Raw genomic sequence first — 22,911 nt, 5'->3', positions numbered from 1 at the left:
TCTTACTGGCCAGCAAAAATTATACTGATATTGTTTACTAAAAGTAGACTAACTGTACTTTTTGATGTTGTTTCTTCCCATCTGAACAGAAGAACTTGCAGTGGCAAAGCTGTGGGCAAGCAGATATTCCTCTGGTGAACAGAGAGAATTTCAAATCTATTGGGGTTCAGTTTTACCAGAAAATAAAACTGAAAAGAAAAATATTTCATGTTCACATTTTCATTTGTGAATCTGGGTTTTCAGCACCCTTATCTCTCTGAACTAAAACTGCTTTTCTTTCTTTTTTTTTTTTTTTTTTTTTTTACTTAACTTTAGCTACACTTGAAAGTCCATAGCTACAATGGAGACTACCAAGATGTCTAACATAAATCACCACAGTGCAAATAACACGACTGGATGAAAGGAAGCAAGATTCTGCTGCACATTCATTGCATGCTTTTGCTTGAAAAGAAAACTCGTTTCTAACATTCATCTATTAAATATGAAGTACATAATAGTTGAAGTAGTTGAAGAAAACTCACTCCATAATTAATTAATTTCTTAGTTTATATATTCTTAGTCTTTTCAAAATTTCTTTTTTGAATTTTCCACGTTATTAATCCAAAAACATACAAATACGTCCTGAATAAATGAAAAAATATATTCGTTTAGTAAAAAGATCTTTTTTAAAAGGGAGAACCACAGTTAACCAAAGTACTTTACCATATTATCCTTAAGAGTTGTTTAAGCATGCTGATACTTCAATAAACAGATCACAAGCAAAACCACTACAAAATTCAGTAGACTAAAAATTGGAATAGTTTAAATTAAGGAACTCATGTTGCAAAATTCCCCCAGGAATTAAGCATGTCCACTATACTTTACACATCTTCTATTTAAAGAATGCTTTTAAGAACTAACAGAAAAAGTGATTCACAGAAGATGACTTGCAGATACCTTACAGTCCCCAGAAACAAAGCATTCTGCCAGAACTTTACATAGTTCAAGGCATTCGCAGTATATTAGTTTGTAGCCAAAATAGTATCTACTGATGTGAAAAGATCATAATAGGCACTTCTGATGTTCAGATTTCTTCTGGGTAGTAAAATATCTAGTCATCAGAAAAAAATTCAAATTATTTTCTATCATCACGCATTACACAGAGGACAGAAGTTATAAGGAATACAATTTATATACTTATAGGGCAGAAACAGCACCTTTTTTTCTTATTTTAGTACTGGTATTGACTGAAAGAGGAAACTGTCCTCTTTCTCTTCCCATCTGCCTGCTGCAGCACTGCATAGCAATGATTAGAAACAGAAGTAGAAAAGAATCATGAAAATGAGCAAACGATCAACTGTGGTCAGCACCAGTTGTTCACTGAAAAAAAAAAAAAGTTAAGGGATTACCTTGTCTCAGTATATGGATACCACAGGACAGTAGGAAATCAGTAACAGAAGCAATCAGAAGACAAGATTAGACAAAATTCAGCTTTCAAGTAAAGGGAACATGTTTTTAATAGTAGGAAAAATTTGTCAAGTACTGTACGTGGTATTCCTTTCATACGTCTAAAATCCAGGATATAAACTGTTTAAGAGGACAGTCTTATCTAAACTCATTATCTCAGCTACTGTAAAGGATTCAGGTCTGCATTCTCAGATTACACAGCTTGTTGTTGTTGATGTTTTAAACTGTCCAAGCATTTTTAAACATTTCAAATTTTAAGAATTCCATTAAATTATATTCCACTATCAGATTTTTTAATTGCTAACCACCCCCCAGTGACCAGTTAGGCCTGCCAACAGAAGAGAGCCAGATGAACTCCCAGTCCCTTCAAAACTCCTCCCACATGATGTCATATGGTATGGGATATCCCTTTGTCCAGTTCAAGTCAGCTGTCCCAATTCCATTCCCTCCCAACAACTTGGGCCCTTCACTGCCAAAGGCCTTGGCTCCAAACAACACTGCTTAGCAGCAACAATAAGCACTGGTGTGTTAGCAGCATTGTTTTTCTCCTAAACCAAAACATAACATCATACCAGACACTGAAGAAAACAATTCTGTCCTAGATGAAACTAAGACATAACTGTAAATGAACTACAAATTGTTTGTAATTCTGATGTTATCATCTACATTTCTGAAACAAATCCAGTGTCAAATAAAATACATAAAACCACTGCATATGATTAAGTGAGCACTGAAGACATAAAGACAAAGCAAAGGTTTGCCAACATTGTGTACTTATCGCATGAAGAATAGAACTACTCAGAACATTTCAGTTACTAGGCATTTTCTGATCAAAAATCTGATCAAAAAGATAACTGGAAAGTCATTTTTCTTCATGTGACACATTTTGGTGGGGAGAGAATGAGTTTCAATGCATTTTGAAGAGAGGCAGATCTGATTTTCTAGCCTACCTGTCACAGGAGTTCTTGTGATGATTACTGAAAAACAAAAAAAACAAAAAGAAAAAACAACCACCACCAACACCAAACTATTAAATTCCAATATGCTTCTCTGTCTAGATATTCTCTGTATGCTAGTGATTTCAGTATAGTTAGGCATGCCCCTCTTCCCTGCTATAGGCAGGGACACCTCCCTCTAGATCAGGTTGGTCACAGCCCCATCCAGCCTGGCCTTGAATGCTTCCAGGGATGGGGCATCCACAGCCTCACTGGGCAACCTGTTCCAGCATCTCACCACTCTCACAGTAAAGAATTCTTCCTGATACCTAGTCTAAACCTACCTTCTTCCAGCTTAAAGCCATTTCCCCTCGTACTGTCATTACGTGCCCTTGTAAAAAGTCCCTCCCCAGCTTTCCTGTAAGCCCCCTTCAGATACTGGGAGGCCACAATAAAGTCTCCTTAGAGTCTTCTCTTCTCCAGGATGAAAAGCTCCAACTCTCTCAGCCTGTCATTTGTTAAATGAGGTAAGTCTCTATGTGAAGTCAGTCAGAAAAGAAAAAGAGTTTATTTGTATGAATAAAAGGGAGAAAAAGTCTACTCAAATATTACTAAGCATAACACAGTGCTGTTAGTTTACTTCCAATTATTATTAGCTCATTATACTACTTTTAGTTACAATACTCACATACCTAGGTACATTATGTTCATTAATGTAGGTGACTGAACAAACTGGATTGACTTTAACTATGTATTAAACTAAAGAAACTGAACACAAGAACCGGGAAGTGTGCTTAATAAGCCTTGGAATGTTTATTAAGTTCCTTTAACAGATCAGAATTCCCGAACAATATTAGATTTTTATTATTTTAACTTGTGCATTTTATGATATGACTTACATGTGTGCACAGGCTCGGATGAGAGTCTTACTCTACTGTGATTTGTCAGTAGCTACAATAGTTTGCCTCACCTTTATTGTGACTATTTCATAAATACTGAATTCACACCTGAAACAAATAGTCAACAGTCTATGCAACTATAAAAATGTAATTTCCAGACAGTGACTTATATTGAACATGTTAAATGAAAATGCTAAAACATTTCAAATATTTTTGATGATAATATGAGGAAAAAAAGGAGATATACTGTCACTGTTCTCACTTGTTCTGAAATCTAGTTGACTTTTAAAACCAGCTTCCAATTCAGAACAACTCATTTGAGAGAAAAGCATTGCCCCGTTTTAAGAAAAAAATAACTCCCATTTGAAGAAACAAGTATGTCTGACTTTCTTTCTAAATGACATCATTCACAATCAGCTTTATGAGTTAGTATAAGCACTGAACATGAAAAAAGGCGAAGGAAAAGCCTACCTCTGTTTCAGCTCAACAGCATTTTTCCTTGGTAGTAGAATGCTGAAGCCTGGTTAGGTGGTACTCCTAATGCTGCATACTATTTTTCTGAAGAAACCACCCAAACAAGCTAACCCATACAACAAAAACCCCAATTAAACATATATGCAGACTGCTATTTTTCTGAGATGCCTTTCAGAAGTAATTATGTTGCATATTTACACTGTAGGGGAAAATAAACACCACCACACATAAAAAGACTATTGACTGTTACTCTCTTTAATAAGCCATATACTTCATCCCTTTTGACTGAATGAGCTCAAATAACACACATCATGATATATCATCATCCATTAATTCCTATTCATGGAAAGAAAGGAATTGGAAAGAACCTTGAAGATGAAATCATATCAAGCCCCCTGTCACTGACAGGGACACTTTCCATTAGACAAGGTTACCCGCAGACCCATCCAACCTGGCTTCAAATGCTTCCAGGGATGGAACATCCATAACTTCTCTTGGCAAGCTGTTCCAGTGCCTTGCCACCCCCTGAATAAAAATAAAATAAAATAAAAAAATAAAAAAATTCTAAGATCTAAGCTAAATCTACCATCTTTCATTTTCATGCTTTCACCACACTCCTTGAGAAATAATTATTCTCCCCATCTTTCCTGCAGGCCCCTAGGCTGTAAGGTCTCCCTGGATCCTTCTCTCTATGAGAGGATTCCCGATTCTCTTAACCTAAGAGGAGTTGGTCCAGCCCTCTAGTCATTTTTACAGTATTCCTCTGGTCTCTCCTCAACAAGTCAATGCTCTTCTTTTGCTGGGTGCCTCAGAGCCAAATTCAGTGCTCCAGGTGGGATCTCATGAGAGCAGAACAGAAGGGGACAATCACTTCCCTTGATCAGCCAGCTACACTTCTTTTGATGCAGCCCAAGAAACGTTTTCATTTCACTTTCCAAGTACACATTGCTGTCTCACATTCAGTTTTTTGCCCACCATTCCATAATATAAAAAGAGGATTAATCTATATTAGCATTTGGTGGTTAACCACTGCACTAAAACTGCATAAAAAATGGCTGCTTCATTTGCAACAAGTACAGGTTATGAAACAGATAATATTACAGTAGAATGGTACAATCACTAAATAATTTAATTCAAGATTTCTAAACTTCATTAGCATATTGTAACTTTCAATTATATCAGCCTTATCTGACATCAACCTAGTTATTTCATAATGCCCTAAAATCCTTTGTTCTTCTCCCTTGTACACTCCCATACATATATCATTCCTCTATGATTCTTCTTGTGATAAGGTATTTGTTGTAGAACAAATTTTATTTCAACATTAAAAATACCATTGACTATAATTTCAACGCTTTGTCATGTACATTACTTTTTCTTATTCTATTGTGTTATGCACTGATGACTGATTCAGAAAAAAATGTTAAGTCCAAATCTCTTCTTTTCATATACAGCTGGAGTAAACCTCAGAAGTTTCAGTGTCTTTCAAGACATGATCACTTCTAAAGACATGATGTACCAGTTTTGCTGACCTAATTTTTTTCTATTTAGAGCCATTAGAAATATTTAATGACTTGATTTTAAGTGCCGAAATGGAAGAATGCCAAAAGTATATAAAAAAAACTCCTTTCCCCCCAAAAAAATTAACATCTGTCAAATATATAGGTGTTGAAGTAAAGGATCTCATGCCCACTTCAACGTGAGAGTTTGCAGGTGAACGCTGTAAAGACTTGTGTCTTACTTCTAAACAAGTGTGAAAACATGTCGTTTTCTGACTGTGAGGTTTACCTGTAAAGCTTTACTAGGAAAGCTCCAACTTTTTTTTTACTACAAAAGCTAATAATGTATATTGGAAACCACTGACCATGATTCAGAGAGATGCAAAAGAGAACTCTGAGGCTGACTGAACTATAAAAGCACTAATTAACTAAATTAATAATACTAATACAAGTTTACAAGCTTTACTATATTATTTCCAACCAAGAGGTCAAAAACCAGCAGCCACATTTTCCCACGTGTCATCTAAAAATAACTCTGTTGTGCAGCTAAGAAGGTACAAAATACACCTTCAGCATCTAGTACTATAGAACAAATTATAGTATAAAAAATTTAAGATATTTTGTCTAATAAATAGAATGCAAATACTAGCAACATTATTGTTACTTCTTACAAACATCTATTTTTTAATTAAGAATTCAAAAATATGCAATCACAATACTGTTCTGATAAGGAGAATACCTTATCTAGGCATCATAGCTTCAGCTGCAACATTACTATAACACAGTGTCCCTATGTATTGTTTTAAACAGTTTTGAAATAGCCTTTCTTCTCTTCAAAAGTTAGTGTAATTGCTATTTTATACATTCCTTTTTATTTTTACCTACTATTTAATACCAGTCACAAAAAGAATAGTAATTCAGTGTATTTTCTTTCATAAAGCAGCTCACTCTCACCCTATTCAAATCTATCATTTTTCAGAACTAAGTGTTTATTTTTGCATAAGCATAGCTAGCAGTCTATGCTGGGTTATCTATAATACATGCTGTGTGATTAAAGAAATAAAGCATAGCTTTAATTAGCAGGTAAGAAAATCTATTTCAGTGTTTCATTAAAGGCACAGAGAAGTTTTCACTTCTTTGTGATGGAGAAAGACTAGAAAAAATATCCTAGAATAACATGAATTTTCTTTTTCATGGGCTTTTCTAACTTTTAAGAAATTTATATTTCTAGTTGTAAATCAAACAAACATTTTATTCCTCCTAGTAGCGTGCTTGCCTTGTTTCATTTACAAGAAAAGTAGATACAAAAATATTCCCAAATTTTCACAGCAAATAAGCGTAATAAAAAACCCAAAGCCTAAATCCTGTAGCATTTTCTTTTTCTGTGCCTTCAGTAAACTTTCACAGTTTTTTAATACTGATTGTAACAAGGTTTCAGAAATCACTTTAATTTCTAATCCCTTTCATTTATTTATTTATTTTGCATTATAATAGGATTAATACAATTAACTCTGTGGTGACATTTTTCCTATAAGAAAAGGAAAGGCTCTGTCCTTATACCTACAGTTAAAGGGAAAATGTTCTCTCTTTGTCTAATCAGACTTAAAGAAAGAAATTTGTCACTTCACATCCTGAAATAATGCATCTTAAGATTACATGAAAATTCAAGTAGGAAGGGAAATTGTGCGGTCTCTAGTCCAAGTTTCCAGCTCCAAGGAGGGTCAGCTGTGAAATCAGACTTGGTTGCTTAGATTCTTGAACAGGTGCTCCAGCTGGGTCTTGAGCACTTCAGAGAAGGGAGCTAGCACGGCATCTTTGGGGAATGCAATGCATCACTGGGCAAGGATGAAAACCAGTCTTCTTATAGCCAGTCTTCTTGTTATTGTTCCCCTCTGCTCTGCCCTTGTAAGGTTTCATCTGGGGTCTCCAGCACAAGAAGGACATGGAGCTGTTGGAGAGCGTCTGGAGGAGGGCCATGAAGATGCTCAGAGGGCTGAAGCACACCTCTCTTATGAATAAAGGTTGAAGGAGTTGAGCTTGTTTAGCTTGGATAAGAGAAGGCTCCAGGGTGACCTCATGGTGGCCTTCCAGTACTTGAAGGGAGCTTACAAGCAGTAGGGGGCCAGCTTTATGGTCTGATAGCGATAAGACAAGTAGGGATGATTTTAAAATAGAGGAGGTGAAGTTTAGGTTAGATTTTAGAAAGAAATTCTTTACTCAGAAGGTAGTGAGTTAGTAGCACAGGTTGTCCAGAGAAGCTCTGGATGCCCCATCCCTGGAGGTGTTCAAGGCCAGGTTGGATGGGGCCCTGAGCAGCCTTATTTAGTGAATGTCAACCTTATCCACAGAAGGGAGTTGGAGCTGGATGATCTCTAAGGTCCCTTCCAACCCAAGCCATGCTTTGATTCTATGATTCTGTTATCTCTTGTCTCCCCACCATGTACCACTGTGGTTCTGTAACCTCCTTGCCAGTATCAGGGGCTGCTTTAGCGTACCCCCAAAGACACCTTGCCTCCAGTCTGCATCAGTCAATGTCCCTCAACCTCTCTTCCTCAGAACAATGCTACTGTCCTTACTAACCTAGTGGCCCTGTGCTTAACATGCTACAGTTTATTAATTTCTTTCCTGTACTGGGGTGGGGAGGGTTGGAGAGCAAGACTGTGCGCATTTGTGCATAATGAAGATATCTTCTCTTAATATGCTTGCTGTATATTTTATAATGCAAATCTTCAGTCTGTCTTGCTGCCAGGGGCTTCTTCTCCCCATGTGTAGGACTTCACTTTTGCCTCTTACTGAATTTCACAAGGCTCCTGTCAGTCCACTCCTCCCTCCCGTCTAGGCCCTTTTGGACAGCAGCCCTGCACTTGAGCGTATTGACTGATTCCCTCAATTTGGTATCATCAGCAGTCCTGATGAGTTTCCAGCACCCTTGCATAGACACTTACCTGCTTTTGTTGATCTTGCTCCTGATCACAAGCAATAGACAAGGCAGATATGCAGTTCTGTCCCTAACACTCTCAGAACTGAAACTTCCTGATGGGGAGCCTGCCCTTGAAAGCTGCTCTTTGGTAAGATCACAGTAACATCATGTTCCTCAAAGGACCACAGTACCCAAACAAGACAAAACCTGGGTAACTTTCCATATTCTAATTCTTTAGGTGATTATCCTGTCAGTGCAGCTGTTTGCAGAAAATATGATAAATTAACAATTACACGTGATTGAGTTTACCTTTTAGATTAACACATCCAAAGTTTGTCATCTACAAGCAAGACACTTATATCTGCCACATATGGCCCATTTCAGCTATCCTCTGAGATACCCTGCATTTATTCTGGCCTCCTAGTATCACTTCATGTAGGATGTAGGTCTCCTACAGGCCCTCTGTCATATGCATCTGTTCCAAGAGGATGTCTCACATACCCTGCAGCATTTCATGTGGTACTTGCTGCATACAAAGGTATTGGTGATTTTGACCTAGAAGATTTTGCTTTTTCTATCATTCTTTTGGTTTAACTATGACAGAGGCCTACAGTCCATTGATTACACATTAGCATTTAAACACCTAACACATATTTAGACGCCTACAGCTGCTTGCACTCACTGCAAAGAGAAAGCCAGCCACAGCTTGAGATCATGGCAGATGACAGCAGATAATTACAGCTCATGAAATGAGAAGTTCATTAATTATTCACTTGACTCTAAAAGCCAAATGATTAATTTAAACAATATCACAAAATTATTTGAATAAACTATTTCATAATATTCAAACATCATTTTGAAAGCATCCAGATGAATTTCTAGATGCCCTCCTAGATTATCCTAGATATTTCTTCATGAAAAACTTCGTTGTATTAATTTGTCCTATAATTGTCTTATATTATCTTTCAGATAATTCTGGGGTATTATTTATCTCAAGCAAGTTTACTGATGGAAACTAAACCCATCATCTCATGAAATCTGTGGTTTGTCCTAATCTACCTGCACAAATTAATGCTGTTTGTATACCCTATACAATTAACAGTGCTGTGGGATCCCTTTATTTGATCAAGTCTTCATAAACAAATGAAAACCTTTTCCTTTCTGATATCTTGGAAAATGCATGTTTATAGCAAACCGACACTTTTATTCAGATTTAGAACTAAAAAGTACAGCAATGGTTCCTTGAAAATGCTTAAAATAGATAAGATAGATTGACTGATTGCATATTCCTTTGAATTATTGTGAAAGCACCAGAATATCTAAATCATGCCATGAAAAAGTGGAGTTAGAAGTTATATAACTTCAAGTTGCTATAAATTGCTTCTTGTTGAAAGCTATATAAAACGTTCTCAAATCTGTCATGTTCCACCTCTTCTCCTTTAAAAAAATCTAAGTGAAAACGTCCAAGAAAAACATGAATCAGGTGTATGGTATTAAACTAGAGCAAAATATACATCAACGTAAAGACAGAACACTCTCTCACAGATTAATGTGAAAACTTGTTCCCTCTGTTTTATGTCCAGAGTGCACTGATGGCAATAAAATATGCCTTATTAGGTTAACTAAACCAATATAGCTAATTCAGCAACAAAACTTCTTTCCCATCACACGCTATCTCCATTGGCACTTCAATACATTTTCATTTGTTGAATACAAATTATGTTTATCTTCTGCTGCTGATATTCATATGTTCTCTCAAAACATGCTATCTGAAAACAGATAGGAAAATACATTTTCTGTTCCTCCTCTCAGTCAGGCACGTATCATGTCTGCACTGCCACAGCTTCCCAGAGAACATGTGCTACAATGTCTGGTCTGACCCTGGACCTTAGCAAAAGGACATTCTCAAAATTTGGATTTGTTTGACCTGCAATGATGTGGGAGGAATGGAGCATAAAGACTAAGGGAGCATGAAGGAGACAGAAATTGCTTTATTTGTAGTGGTTGGAACTGAAGAAATTAGCACAGTAGATGGCAGAAGATAATAGAGGTTAAAGCTGAAGTTTCCATTTTGATTTAGAATGGAACTTCTTTTTCAGTTTCTTAGCTGTTTAATAAAAAATAGATAAAAATATAACAATTTATAAGAAAAATATAGTAGCAAAGGTGCATTTCTAATGAAAAAGGCATCAGCTGGCAAAGCAAATTAACAAAGGGGTCAAGACAGAATTGCATTTGAAATGTTAAAAGCGTACATCACCAAGCACTAAATACCACTCTATGACTATATCCTATTTTGTACTCTGAAAGACAACAGCCTCCTACAGCAAACAAAGACAATTATAAGACAGCTACCATTTATCCCAGAAAAGCTTTTTGCTACTTAGAAAAATACTAGAAGGGAAAAACAGCCCCTTGTTAGTTGAAATTAGCTGAAATTAGCTCCTCTGATTATCTGCTCTTTAAATTGGAAAAAGAGGGTTTTTTTTTGTTCAGCATGATTTATTTTTAGACTGGCAAAGAAACAATGATAAACAGAACTGAAGCTCTGTGGGCACCTTCTGAGGTTAAATTACCTTTCATGCCATTTGCACAGAAGATTGTTCTCAAGCAGCTTGAGCAGATGGTCGGGACACCATTGTCTGTTTGCTTGTATCCACAAAGGTAAACGATGGCTCTTTGAAATCCTGAACAATATGACCCTCGTGATGTTTTATGAACTTTGGCTGCCAAGGAGAAAAACAAAACAAAATAAATAACACAAATAAATATAAAGTTAGTTGAAAGGGAGAAAGATCTGACTGATGAAATCTCATTTTAAACTATTGCCCCCTACTTAGCTCTCCCCCTTTAACAAATGTATATACATCTGTAATCTGAAACTATTTCTCTAAAAGGAATGAATATATTCCAGAATACTCAGCAAAGTGGGTGAAAACTAATCATACAAATTGTTCATTCATTCACTGAAATAAGAATCTGTCATCCCTGAGTAAGTGCTTCTACTATGCATGGCATTTTCAGGAGCATACTGCCAAATAACAACCAGTTCTGCTTATGGGGCCACAGAGATGGTCACAGATTTCCAGGACCACACTAGAGCGGACAGCTGCCAGAACATGGGCATCCACCCACTTTGGCTGCTGGTATTGGAAGAGAGGTCATGAGAGAAGCAGAATATGCTAAACATAGCTTTTAGGTTTCTAAAAATTTCCCAAATTTCTTTGGAAACAGACCTGGTCAAACATCTCAACATCAATAAGGGGAGACATTATTGCTCTCTATAACTACCTGAAAGGATGTTGTAGTGAGCTGGGGGTCAGCATCTTCTCTCGTGTGACTAGTGATAGGACTAGAGGGAAGGGCTTCAAGCTGTGCCAGGGAAGATGCAGGTTGGGCGTTAGGAAATACTACTTCTCTGAAAGATTGGTCAGGCACTGGAATGGGCTGCCCAGAGAGGTGGTGGAGTCACTAAGCCTGGTGGTGTTCAAAGAGCATTTGGATGTTGTGTTGAGGGACATGGTTTAGTGAGAACCATTGGTGAAGGGCGAACGAATGGTTGGACTGGATGATCCTGTGGGTCTTTTCCAATCTTAGCGATTCTATGATTCTGTGATCTCCAATGCAAGCCTTTTGCAACAAGCAACTTGCTATAAAAGCACTTCTATTTAAGCATAGTACTGGTAAGAAAGAATGAACTTAAAGATTAGAGAGGGCATGTACAGTCATGAGGACCTTAAGTTTTATGAACAATACTTGGGATGTCAGAGTAAAGTGAGAAGACATTGGTCTTTGGATTTGCAATTAATATTTGCATAACCTCTCACTCTAAAAATATTCTGAAAGAAAAGGAAAAACTAAGTTGTTGAATATGGACAGAATTGGATGAAATCAGTGGAGGGGCCACTATGCAGATTTCAATACACACAGCAAAATAAGACAGAATTGGAACTGAAAATAACAGGGAAATAGATAACTATGACTCATCAGCTGCTCTGCTTTCTAAAGCGAGCAAGTACTGCAAAACATTTGGTTAACTGAAGTTGCATATGAAAATAGGTGTCTCTGTGATAACTGCTTGTTTAAAGTGACACAACAAATAAAATTCATATCCTCTATTTAATATCATGCTCAACAGTAACAGTGGATAAACATTTCCTTCATTCGCATTTCAATGATTGATTGGCTTTATGTTATTTCTCTTTGCTTTTCTGTTGTCATATTCAACATGCATTAGAACAAATGTGCAGCTTAAACATTTAAGATTCTTGTCAAATTTTTAGAAACTGTTAATACTCACTGGAATAATGGGAGAGAGGAAAGAAGAAATAAGTATGAAATAACATAATTCTGAATGGGAACTTAATAAAACATCATTTTAAGAGACTGGGGAAACAGAACAAATTTATGTTCATAGAATGAATCATAGAATGGCCTGGGTTGATAAGGACCACAATGATCATCTAGTTTAAACCCCCCTGCTATGTGCAGGGTTGCCAACAACTAGGCGGGCCAGAGCCACATCTGACCAGGCTGCCCAGAGCCACATCCAGCCTGGCCTTGAATGCCTGCAGGGATGGGGCACCCACATCCTCCTTGGGCAACCTGTTCCAGCGTGTCACCACACTCTGTGTGAAAAACTTCCTCCTAATATCTAACCTAAACCTCCCGTTTCAGTTTAAAACCATACCCCCTTGTCCTATCACTATCCACCTCATAAACAGCTGTTCCCCTTCCTGTTTATATGCTCCCATCAAGTACTGGAAGGCCACAATGAGGTCTCCCTGTAGCCTTCTCTTCTCTAAAACGTTCATTTGAGAATATGAGAGAAAGCCTCGATTAGGAGACTCTTCTAATTCTCCTCTTTGCCCCAGAAAAGGATAAACAAATGGGAAATGTTATAAGTATCAGCTTTTCATGGAAAAAAAGACAAACAAAAAACTCTTCTCCACCTTGAGAAAACTCTGTTTCTCTTCCCCCAGTTTATTAAAATAATAATAATAATAATAATAATGGAGGTTCTCAGTTGTTTATCTCCACTTAACATGCCAGGCTGTATCTGCCTATTTGCAAATACGTAAGAATGAAAGTAATGAATATGCTCATTCATCTTAAATATGAACTGAATGGCTGAGATAATCCATCTCTCAGCAAATCCACACTGTCTTCCACCATCGGTGGACTTCACTTTGAAGATTGGTATTATTATATCTGGACATTCTGAACACGATTTTTTTGTGTGAATAAACCTGATTTTTTTTTTTTAAACATTATTATAAAAAAAACAGTAAGTGATGAAGTGGTCTCACAGAAATATAAGCGTCCCCTTTCTCGAAACCAAAACATTTTCATAGGAAGCAACAAAGTGTACATTTCGATTTCCCAGTTGAAGGGCATCTGAATAGCACTAAGGCCCATGCGTTCTGATCAGATGTTCAATGTCACCAGTGTTAAAGAACTGGATAATTTTAATAGAAAATACAGCAAACCAGTAGTATTCACAAATGTACTTTTTGAAAGAAGTGCTAAATAACTTCCATATTGAAAGAACTGGAGCAACCATAAACGTTTTAGCTTTCTGTCTACCTCTCTCTACATATCAAATTGCCCAGAAGGGTAACAACAAAATTAATTTGAAAACATCAAGAATAAAACTTCAGCAAATCAAATGAAATTTCACTTTTTTTTCCTCCCACTATGAGCAAGAAACACCACAAACATCAGACCAAATTACTAGTTAATCCTGTAAGGTGGGTCACAATTAATGTGCACTAATGAGTTTTCAGCTAACTCAGCTGCTGCAAGCACTGAGATAGATTTAGGCTGTTTTTCCCTTTATACAACTGGGCATTAGTATGTTTTCTGATGACTAAAGCTAGTTTCCTTTCTGCACATTTAGAGGCATAAAGGGCCCCAGCGGGAAGGTTGGGAAGGTGTTCCCATCTCTCTCTCCTGTATGCAGTAAGTTAATTCAATCAATCATTATTTATGGAGGGGGAATATACTGAAAACTCTCAGGAAGGAGACTCACTAAAAATAAGGAAATGAATAACAAATTCAGATTTAACAGTGTGGTTGCACAGCACTTGATTCCAGAAGGAATTCCTCAGCACTTAACTCCTTTCAGACTACATCTAGTTGGTGAGTCCACATAAATGGAGCAGATTACAGTGAGATTACTGAAATCTTATGTATGGATATCTCCCAGTCAGCAGAATATATTGCAAGCATTGTTCATAACAACAGAAGGGAGGGAACACAAAATGGAGAAGTAGTCCTTAGCCTCAGTAACCTGAGTGAAAAGCTGGAACACATTTTGAACAGTTATTCTGAATGAGGCACTTCAAAGGTAAAAGAGCATGGTAGTAATATTTTGATCAGGAAATCAGAAAAATGAAAATTTGGTGTTGAAATCATTAAAACATACCTTTTAAATCTTTTCTTGCTGCATATATATTATCAAGCTTGTAGGTTAAGACATTTTTATGATTAAATCTCCAATTTAACACAGATGTGTGCGTTGGAAAGACTACTTGAAATTGCATATTCTAAAAATGGTAAAACCTCATGCCTTACAAGAACTACCAAAAACATATCAAAATCTGCAGTGTCACAAGCTGTGTTAAATACTGATGAGTTTTAGGGTGTCTTTTCCAAGCATTCATTTCTAAAATTTTAGCTGCACTTCCAAGGCATCTGTGCTTCCAAGAATTAGTTTCAGAATTTCTGTTATTTCTGCGTGTCCTTATTCTATTGTAATTCTTATCAGAATAAAGAACTGTTTTCTAGTATAAAAACATCATTACCTCTCCCACACTGGGAGTCGAAGATTTGAAGTGAAGACCCAACAATAACAGGGTTCCACTAAACAAAATTCTTAGCTGGCTCCACTAATGTTCTGGACCTCTGAAAATCTCTGCAGAGACAAATGGCAACTATCTGAACTCCCTAAAACTTCTGTAGGTCACCAAAGCCATATTACCTACATATTACTTCATTTGCCTGGAAGTAGAATCAAATTATAACTTATCTGATGTAAAGGGAAACAACTTTGTTCTATTGAAACAGAGCAACTGAAAATCCTTCCTTCCTTCATTGTAGTAGTGGCTGGAGGGAGCTACAGAGCTCCCCTTTTGGAGCAATTCAAAAGTTGATGGGACACAGCTGTGAGTTATCTGATCTAGCTTTGAAGTTGGCCTTGCGGTCCAGAAGTCCTTTTCAAACTATCATTTGAGTCTGTGCAAAATTACTGTGGTTCAGCTGAAGACAACGTAATCACCAGCAGAAAAGGTATGAATTTTATCTGCTTCAGACACTTAAAAAAAAAAAAAAAAAGTGAAGCTGGGCCATGGAGTTTCAAATCACCAGAGTTGCTTTACAATAGCCATAAGAGAACAGCAGCTTAGCTTTCATGTTTCAGAAAGACAAAAGCTGTTCCAGTACTATAAAGTCTTTAATTCCCATCTTACCCATGGATCAGCAATGATTCCAAAGGGCTACTAACAGCCAAAAGTCACTAGTATAGTTACCTGCCATATCTGCGTTTTACTTTGAGGTCTCCCTTATCACTAATAATGAGGCTGACTTTGCTAAATCTCGTAAGGGAAGCCAAGAAACAGCCTGAGGTGGTACTGAAGTGGAAAACAGAGCAAATTAAACTAGTTGCGTTCCTGCTTCACAGCCAACTGCAATTACCTTACTGGAGAGATATTATCCAAAGAAAACACTGAATCACACAAACAGGAACCATTTCATTAACATCCCCAGAGTGAACCTTTCCTCAGGTGTAATTTGAGGAGCCCTTAAAATATGCAATTCTATCCACAACTTTCAGTCCTCAATAGATTCCTACTGTAATTCTAGTTTCCCTCTACAAGAAATCCTGCAGTTAAATCTACTTTCAGAATGACTTTCCTGATTAATTACTCTATAATGTCTGTACTCTGTTGGGTAAAGCTTTTTTTTGTTTGTTTGTTTAAAAGTAATCCTTTTCCTCTGAACGCTGGCAATTTTGGAGCTGAGGGAATGAATCACCACCACTTGGTACTGCCATTCACACTACTGGGATGTGTACACATGTGAAGTCACTCTGAGCCACACTTTCTTATCCTCCTCAGTGAGCTGTGGATTGTAAGTTGAAGAACTATATGGATGTGAAGAACTTGTAGGCTATCCAACATTTCTATCAAAAAGACTAGAGTAACTTCCAAGATACTGGAGATACATGAATTGTGAACAACTCCAACTCTGAATTTTGAATGCTAACTTGACCAAGTCTAATATTTGCTGAAAAAATCCCACAGATAACAAGCAAACAGGCAGAACACAGAAATACAGGGTACAGTTCCCATAGGGAAATAGAAAGAAAATAAAGCTTTGTCCTGTGTTAAGCTTCACTGTGAAGGGTGGTGAGGCAGTGGAACAAGTTGTCCCAAGGTGGTGGATTCCCTGTCCTTGAAGATGTTCAAGGTCAGCCTGGATCAAGCTCTGAGCAATCTGATGTAGCTGTAGGTGTCCCTGTTCATTGCAGGGGAGTTGGACTAGATGGCCTTTAAGCATCCCTTCAAACTCAGATGATTCTATAGCTTTCTGAAAGACAAATTCATTTGGCAGACCTGATCAGTGTTTTGATTTTCACTCTATCTACGTATGAAAAAGGAAGTAATGACCTCTTGATTTTTCACACGAAAATGACAGAGGTACTCCTTACAGCAGAGAACAAAATGTTCAGTGGCATTATTTGAGATTCAAGTATCACTAAGCATCGTCTAGTTTTCAAGAAATCTGTGCAAGGGTCAGTGATACCTCCAGGTATCAACTCTACTAAAGGGCAATTAACTATGGGTGCTTATGGGTTTTGAAAGGTTATTTTATCTGGATGTAGGAGAGTAAAATTTTAGAAAAAAATGTTTCCACAATATAAAAAATGTTTTTTCTGTCTGCTTCTGTTAGGGAAAAATAAAACAAACTAAAACCAAAACAAAACCACCTTTCAATAAATAATATAAAAATTAAAAAAGCAATTTAATTAAACTTTACAAGGATGCTATGCAACAACATATTAACATATTGATAAATTTACATTGATGACTGAAGGGCAGAGCTGTATAGAAAAATCCACTGAGTATGAAAGACTGAAACAGATATTATCTCATCAGCTTCACAGGGGCCCATTTCACCTGAATTTAAATGACTTCAGTAAAATTATGCAGTGAGTCAGCACAGAGCCCAGAATAGAACTAGGGAATTGTGGCTCATTGTCTTTAACCATTAATTCACACTCCCACATGGAGAAAATGGATGTTACTATCTTATTAAGTCCCACAATATATTTAAATCATACCAATACAGTGAACCATATTTTAGAAAAAAGACCAACAAATCAAAAACCCACAAACCTAACTACAAACTGAGATGTATGCCTAACATTCATAGTGACCCAAGCTTCAGGACGGATACAAGTAGAAAAGAGACAATACTTGTACAAACTGAAGGACCTAACAGATTTGGCTTTCAATCCCCTAGCTTTGACAACTTTGGGTTCTCTTATAACTAAAATATGTCAATCTCACTTTAAAAGCAAAACAAAAAGATTGCAGAGTCTCTAACCACAAAGAAGCTCCTTACATTCAGTCAATCTTTAATAAATATCAAAAACTCTCTGATTTGATCTCCTTTAAAATCACACGCAACTACAGTACTGCTATGAAGTGTTTCAATAGATAGAGTACTGGAAATCTGTCACCTAACACCAAATCTCACTTCAGTAAAGGATTCGAGTGGATGGATGGCCTGAATGTCTCCATTTATATAGAGCTTTCTGGTACAATTAAGAGAATCTGCACGAGCATTAAATAAAGAATGTAGATTCTGATGGCATTTAGATAAAGTTAACATTTAGTAAGGAAATATGTCAACTCCGTGTTGCTTAGCAAAACTATCTTTTTAATGATATGTGATTTTTAAAAAAATTAGATATGAATTTGAGAGAATATTCTTTCTTTCTTTCTCTCACACATTCTGTTTTTCATTCTGTCTTGTCATATGGTCCCCTTTTCACAATGCAAATATGAAAGATCTATTTTGAAGTCACTAACAAGTCCACAAATGCTGTAATGTTAGCTTAGTATGAATCACAAAATCAGCATTTCCTCATATGGAAGATGCTCTAGGACCCTAATCATCTTTGTTGCCCTCTACTGAGCTCTTTCTAGGAGATCCGTGTCTTTTTTGAACTGGGAAGCCCAGAATTGGACTCTGCACTTCAGATGTGGCCTCAGCAGTGCAGAGTAGAGTGGGAGGATCACCCTCCTTGACCTGCTGGCCACACTCTTTTTAATGAACTCCAGGATTTTATTGACCTTCTTGGACACAAGGCCACACTGCTTGCTCACAGCCAACCTGTTATCCATCAGAACACTCAGGTCCTCCACTACAAAGCTCCTCTCCAGAAGGTCATCCCCTAATCCATACTGATGCATGCATTGATGACGCATGTAAACTGTGTCTACTCTGTTCTAAAACTAGTATGAACTGGTTCTAGATCTCTTCTGATGTTGCATATTCACAAATATGACAAAATATTTTAAAAATCATATTTTTCATCTCAATATGCTTGAAATTCTCACTAGTCACTAGAATTATACAAGATACTGTATAAATATGAACAATTTACAACCTGTTTCAGGTAAGAGGCAACCCACTGTTTCCCTTCAACAGGCAAAGGTTTAGAACTCTACATATTCCTAACAAGCCAACTGTAGCTAATTGGCATGAGTAGATTGTGTTTCCATTTTTTACTGTTGCAGAAAATTCACCCTGTGCTCTCAGTTCTTCTAACAAATAGAGGGGCATAGCCAATATGTTTTCTCCTCTGCTCCCCTAGTTGCTCACAGCAGATGATAGCAAGTAATTACTCATAATTCTCTTTTCTGCAGTGAGTATCTTGGGTTGAGCACTGCTGAGTAAAGGAAGAATGACTCTCCTCAATCTGCCAAAGCATGAGACACTGTTCTATAGAAAATTTTACGATCTGAAAACGCAACGTCTTAAAGAGAAGGCCTCTTCAAAATTTTTAAGAGAATGTTGGAGCATCTTATAAAATTTCATGTGTAGACAGATCTTTATAAAATACATGAATTTGTCTCTTGTTAACTTCCAGAGGCCCTTAGGAGAGAAACCTTTGATGCCTATGCACCATAGGACTGAAAAAATGTTCAGTTAAAGTTGTTTCAACATATGAAATAAGGAATGAAACAGAAGAGGGAGCTGAAAAGCCAACTGGAAGATGAAAGAGCTTGAATTATTTAATTACTGTCAGCAAGGTGAAATTTTCTTGAAAGACAGAAATAGACATGAATTACCAATATTATCAGTGAATTACAATCAACTGGCTTCAATAAGATTTCTAAGCTGTATCTCTTCTGACTGGAAGACAAAAGTTTCACACATAGTCATGTACCCTTGCAGAATCTTCCCAACTTCGCGTGGCATTAAGAGTGGTTTAATTGTTTCACATAGTTTTCTTGGAAACCATCTTTATAACACTGTTGGTAGACACGTAAGAATGAAATGATCATTTTGATAATGTTGTATTGTTAACACTAGTGCTGTTTTTGAAAGTCAACAAGGGACTTTCAAACAAAGTCCCTTGTTTGAAACAAAACAAACTTTCAACAAGCAGTGAAACAGAAAAAATTTAATAGTTTGGCTAAGATCAAGCATCAAATCACTAGCAGAGTTGAGAAGATTCAGAATACATCTGAGATTCTAAAGATTCTAAAGATTTCTATGGAAAATCTTCAGAACACCGATCATGCTTTGCTCAGTTTATACTTACAGGTTTTTTCAAGAGTAAAAATCTTTTCTAAATGGTGATCAAATGGAGGTCAAATTCTCATACTCCCTGTGTTAATCTCCTCAACAAAAATCTATGTAGTTTGCACCAAAAAGTAATGCCTCCCATTTATTTCCACAGAAACTACAACAGATACAAAGAGCACAATAACGTCGTTCTATAGAACAAATTCTCAGCTACAGAACACTATTTTTTTTTCAGTACAGTCACCACCAGTAGCTATACATTTTTGCCAGTGATGAACAAGAGCCTACATGCTGTGCTTATAAAAATCTGCACCAGCAGAGGTGATTCACTGTCACCATTAGTGCTGCTGAAATTCACTATCTCCTGCCTCACTGTGCTCACAGCCACTCTTTGGTCTCCAGAAACATTCAGCAAGTGTCAATGGATGATATTTTTTCTGCATGGAGAAATTCAGTTATACCCCTTTGCTTCATATGCACTTCCATGTCAGATGTCATTTTTTGTCAGACAGCCCCTCTGCTGCCATCTGTCACACGGCAACAACATGTAATGGAATATTGGTGGGAAGGTTCAACCTCTACTGCCATACCACCGGTATCTACCTCTGACCTAATGGGCCAACATGGTAAAATAAGAGGTGTTATTTTCAGAACAGCCTTCATACCTCATGGGGAGGCCCTTCTCAACAACACCAAAGAGTCTGCAGGCAAAACCATCTGAAAGGTGTAATCAGCTAAAAACAAATTCAGAATGCAGTGAAGTTATCAGTAACAACAGCAACTAATATCCATATTCCTGCACAAATACCCCAAACTACTTGGCTCTGGATCCTCTTAGTATTTGCTGGAGTATTTGTTTCTTTTGTGGAAACAGTCTAGGCATTGAACTAAGAGATTAAAATGAGAAGCAAGTTTTGAATTTCAAAACTTCATTACGATGATGTTTGAGGACAGCTTAATTTCACGCATCTTGTGTGAGAGTAAGGGACTGCTGGGAAAAGCATTACAGCCTGAGGCATTAGACCTTTGCTTGGTTCTGAGAAACAAAAATACAATCTGGCAAACTGTTACTTCACAGCAGTATGATGGCAGAAAGAAGCATTAATTGTCTTTGACATTTACTGCTGCATCATTGCTACTTACTGAGCATGAAATCCTAAGCCATGTCTTTGTTGCATTTTAATAGTTATCAGAAAACTGACATGCAAAGATTGTGTGGTAGCCCTAAAAAAGGCTTATCACCTGCACAAGAAAGTAACATCTTGTTTGCACAGCTTTCAAAATCTACCTTCATTTCCAGGGCAAAAACATGACAAGAGTTGTGGTGGGTTTTTTTGTTTGTTCGTTTGTTTTTGTAACATATGTTTATTTCAGTATCATTTAATTGTTCAACTATTGGCATGAAGAACTGTTCAAATTCTGGCAAATTTTTATTCTGTACTATAAATAAATGCATCCTTTACAGTGCTCTCTGCTTTCTTGTGTACTTTAAGTCTTCTAAATATGATTTTAGTGATGTAATCAGCTGCTTTAAAAAACATAACCTAATTGAAGTAGTATTCTGAAGAGCATTATCTCTATGACTATAACTTCCCTAATGCATAGCTGTAAACAGAAAGAATGATGGCAAGTGTCCTAGATAAATGTGTCCTCATAGCTGTCACTCCTTAGTCTTGACCTTCTGACACTGTTCCAGCTGTGCAATGATGGACCCAGAATTAAGGGAGGGACAATCTCAGGCTCATTCTATTCCTGGCAAACTCCTAGTATTTCTCTGAAAAAACACATAATCTCAAGTGTAGTGGGCTACAATAAATTTCTAACACATAATCAAAAGGAATATTGAACCTTCCTACAGCTTCTCACCTGCTATTAAAATACATTAAAAAAAAATCAAATAGTTCTAAATTAAATGTCATCCTTTTCTTACAGCTAGTTGGATGTTTCTTTTTGTGTGTGTGTGTGTGTGTGTGTGTGTGTGTGTGTGTGTGTGTGTGTGTGTGTGTGTGTGTGTGTTTATTTTGAGCTGTATAATACAGAAAGCACCAGTTTCATCAACCTCATTTCTAAGGAATCCTATTTCCAGTGCTTGGGGTTTTTTTTGTTTGTTTGTTTGTTTTTTGGTAAACATCAGAAAAGAAGATAAATGACATTAAGTAATTCTGACTTCTGACTTAACGTATTTAGAATTGTAATCTATATTCTGTGTAATTCAGTGCACAATGGTAATTCACCCAAGAAATGTTTGTCTTCAAAAACAAATTATAATTAAAAGAAATCTGAAGTAATGAGAGAAAATGCAAAATAGGATGAGAAACTATGACCACTGCAGAATTCCAGTGCAACTAGAGAACAATATTTATCTTCCAAAATACATGTTGCATTATACATAGAGTATTCGTACAGATAGATAGATAGATTTTGCCTAAGAAATCTGTTTTACGATACTAGGTGATACCTGAATACAATATTATCTTGCAGTCAGGAGACTTAATACAAGGTCATATATCATTTGCTTACATAACTAGAGACTGAATGTAAGTTTCCTCTACCTTCAAATTTTAAAGGAAAAAAACCCCACAAAAGTAAACAAAAACAAACAAAAAACCCAACTAACAACAAATGAACTTCATTGCTAAGTAGCAGTAAATTTTACTGAAACTTTTAAAACCAAATAAAACAAATGTGTTGAAACAACCGTACTAAAATGCAGCCAAGCCTCTTCCACTTTTTCCTGATTCTGCTTACACACACAATAAGAATGAATGATCTTTTATGATGGAGAAATTTGGAAACTTTTCATAATCTTCATTAATCATCTCTTTAAAAATAGAAAAAAGAAGACTTTCTGCCAAGAAAACTTTACCTTTGAAAATTCTGCCCAAAAAAGTTATTTTTTCCTTTCATTATTATTT

The 22,911-nt window shown here is 36.7% G+C and overlaps 1 protein-coding gene across 8 annotated transcripts in view; it reads right to left on the bottom strand.

The window, feature by feature from the left end:
• The window catches only part of DLGAP1 (DLG associated protein 1), a 391,290-nt gene that overhangs the window by 301,259 nt on the left and 67,120 nt on the right, over positions 1–22,911 (bottom strand). For 7 of the 8 annotated variants that reach the window (XM_040695516.2, XM_015282557.4, XM_015282556.4 and 4 more), the window contains exon 2: positions 10,750–10,899. The exons of the other annotated variant lie outside the window; for it this stretch is intronic. The gene's annotated coding sequence lies outside the window, so the exon portion shown is untranslated. The remainder of the gene's footprint in view (positions 1–10,749; positions 10,900–22,911) is intronic. 8 annotated transcript variants of the gene reach the window in all.

Source organism: Gallus gallus, chromosome 2, assembly GCF_016699485.2.
Source record: "Gallus gallus isolate bGalGal1 chromosome 2, bGalGal1.mat.broiler.GRCg7b, whole genome shotgun sequence".
In the NCBI taxonomy this organism is placed as follows: domain Eukaryota; kingdom Metazoa; phylum Chordata; class Aves; order Galliformes; family Phasianidae; genus Gallus; species Gallus gallus.
This window is presented reverse-complemented; position numbering and strand designations above follow the sequence as displayed.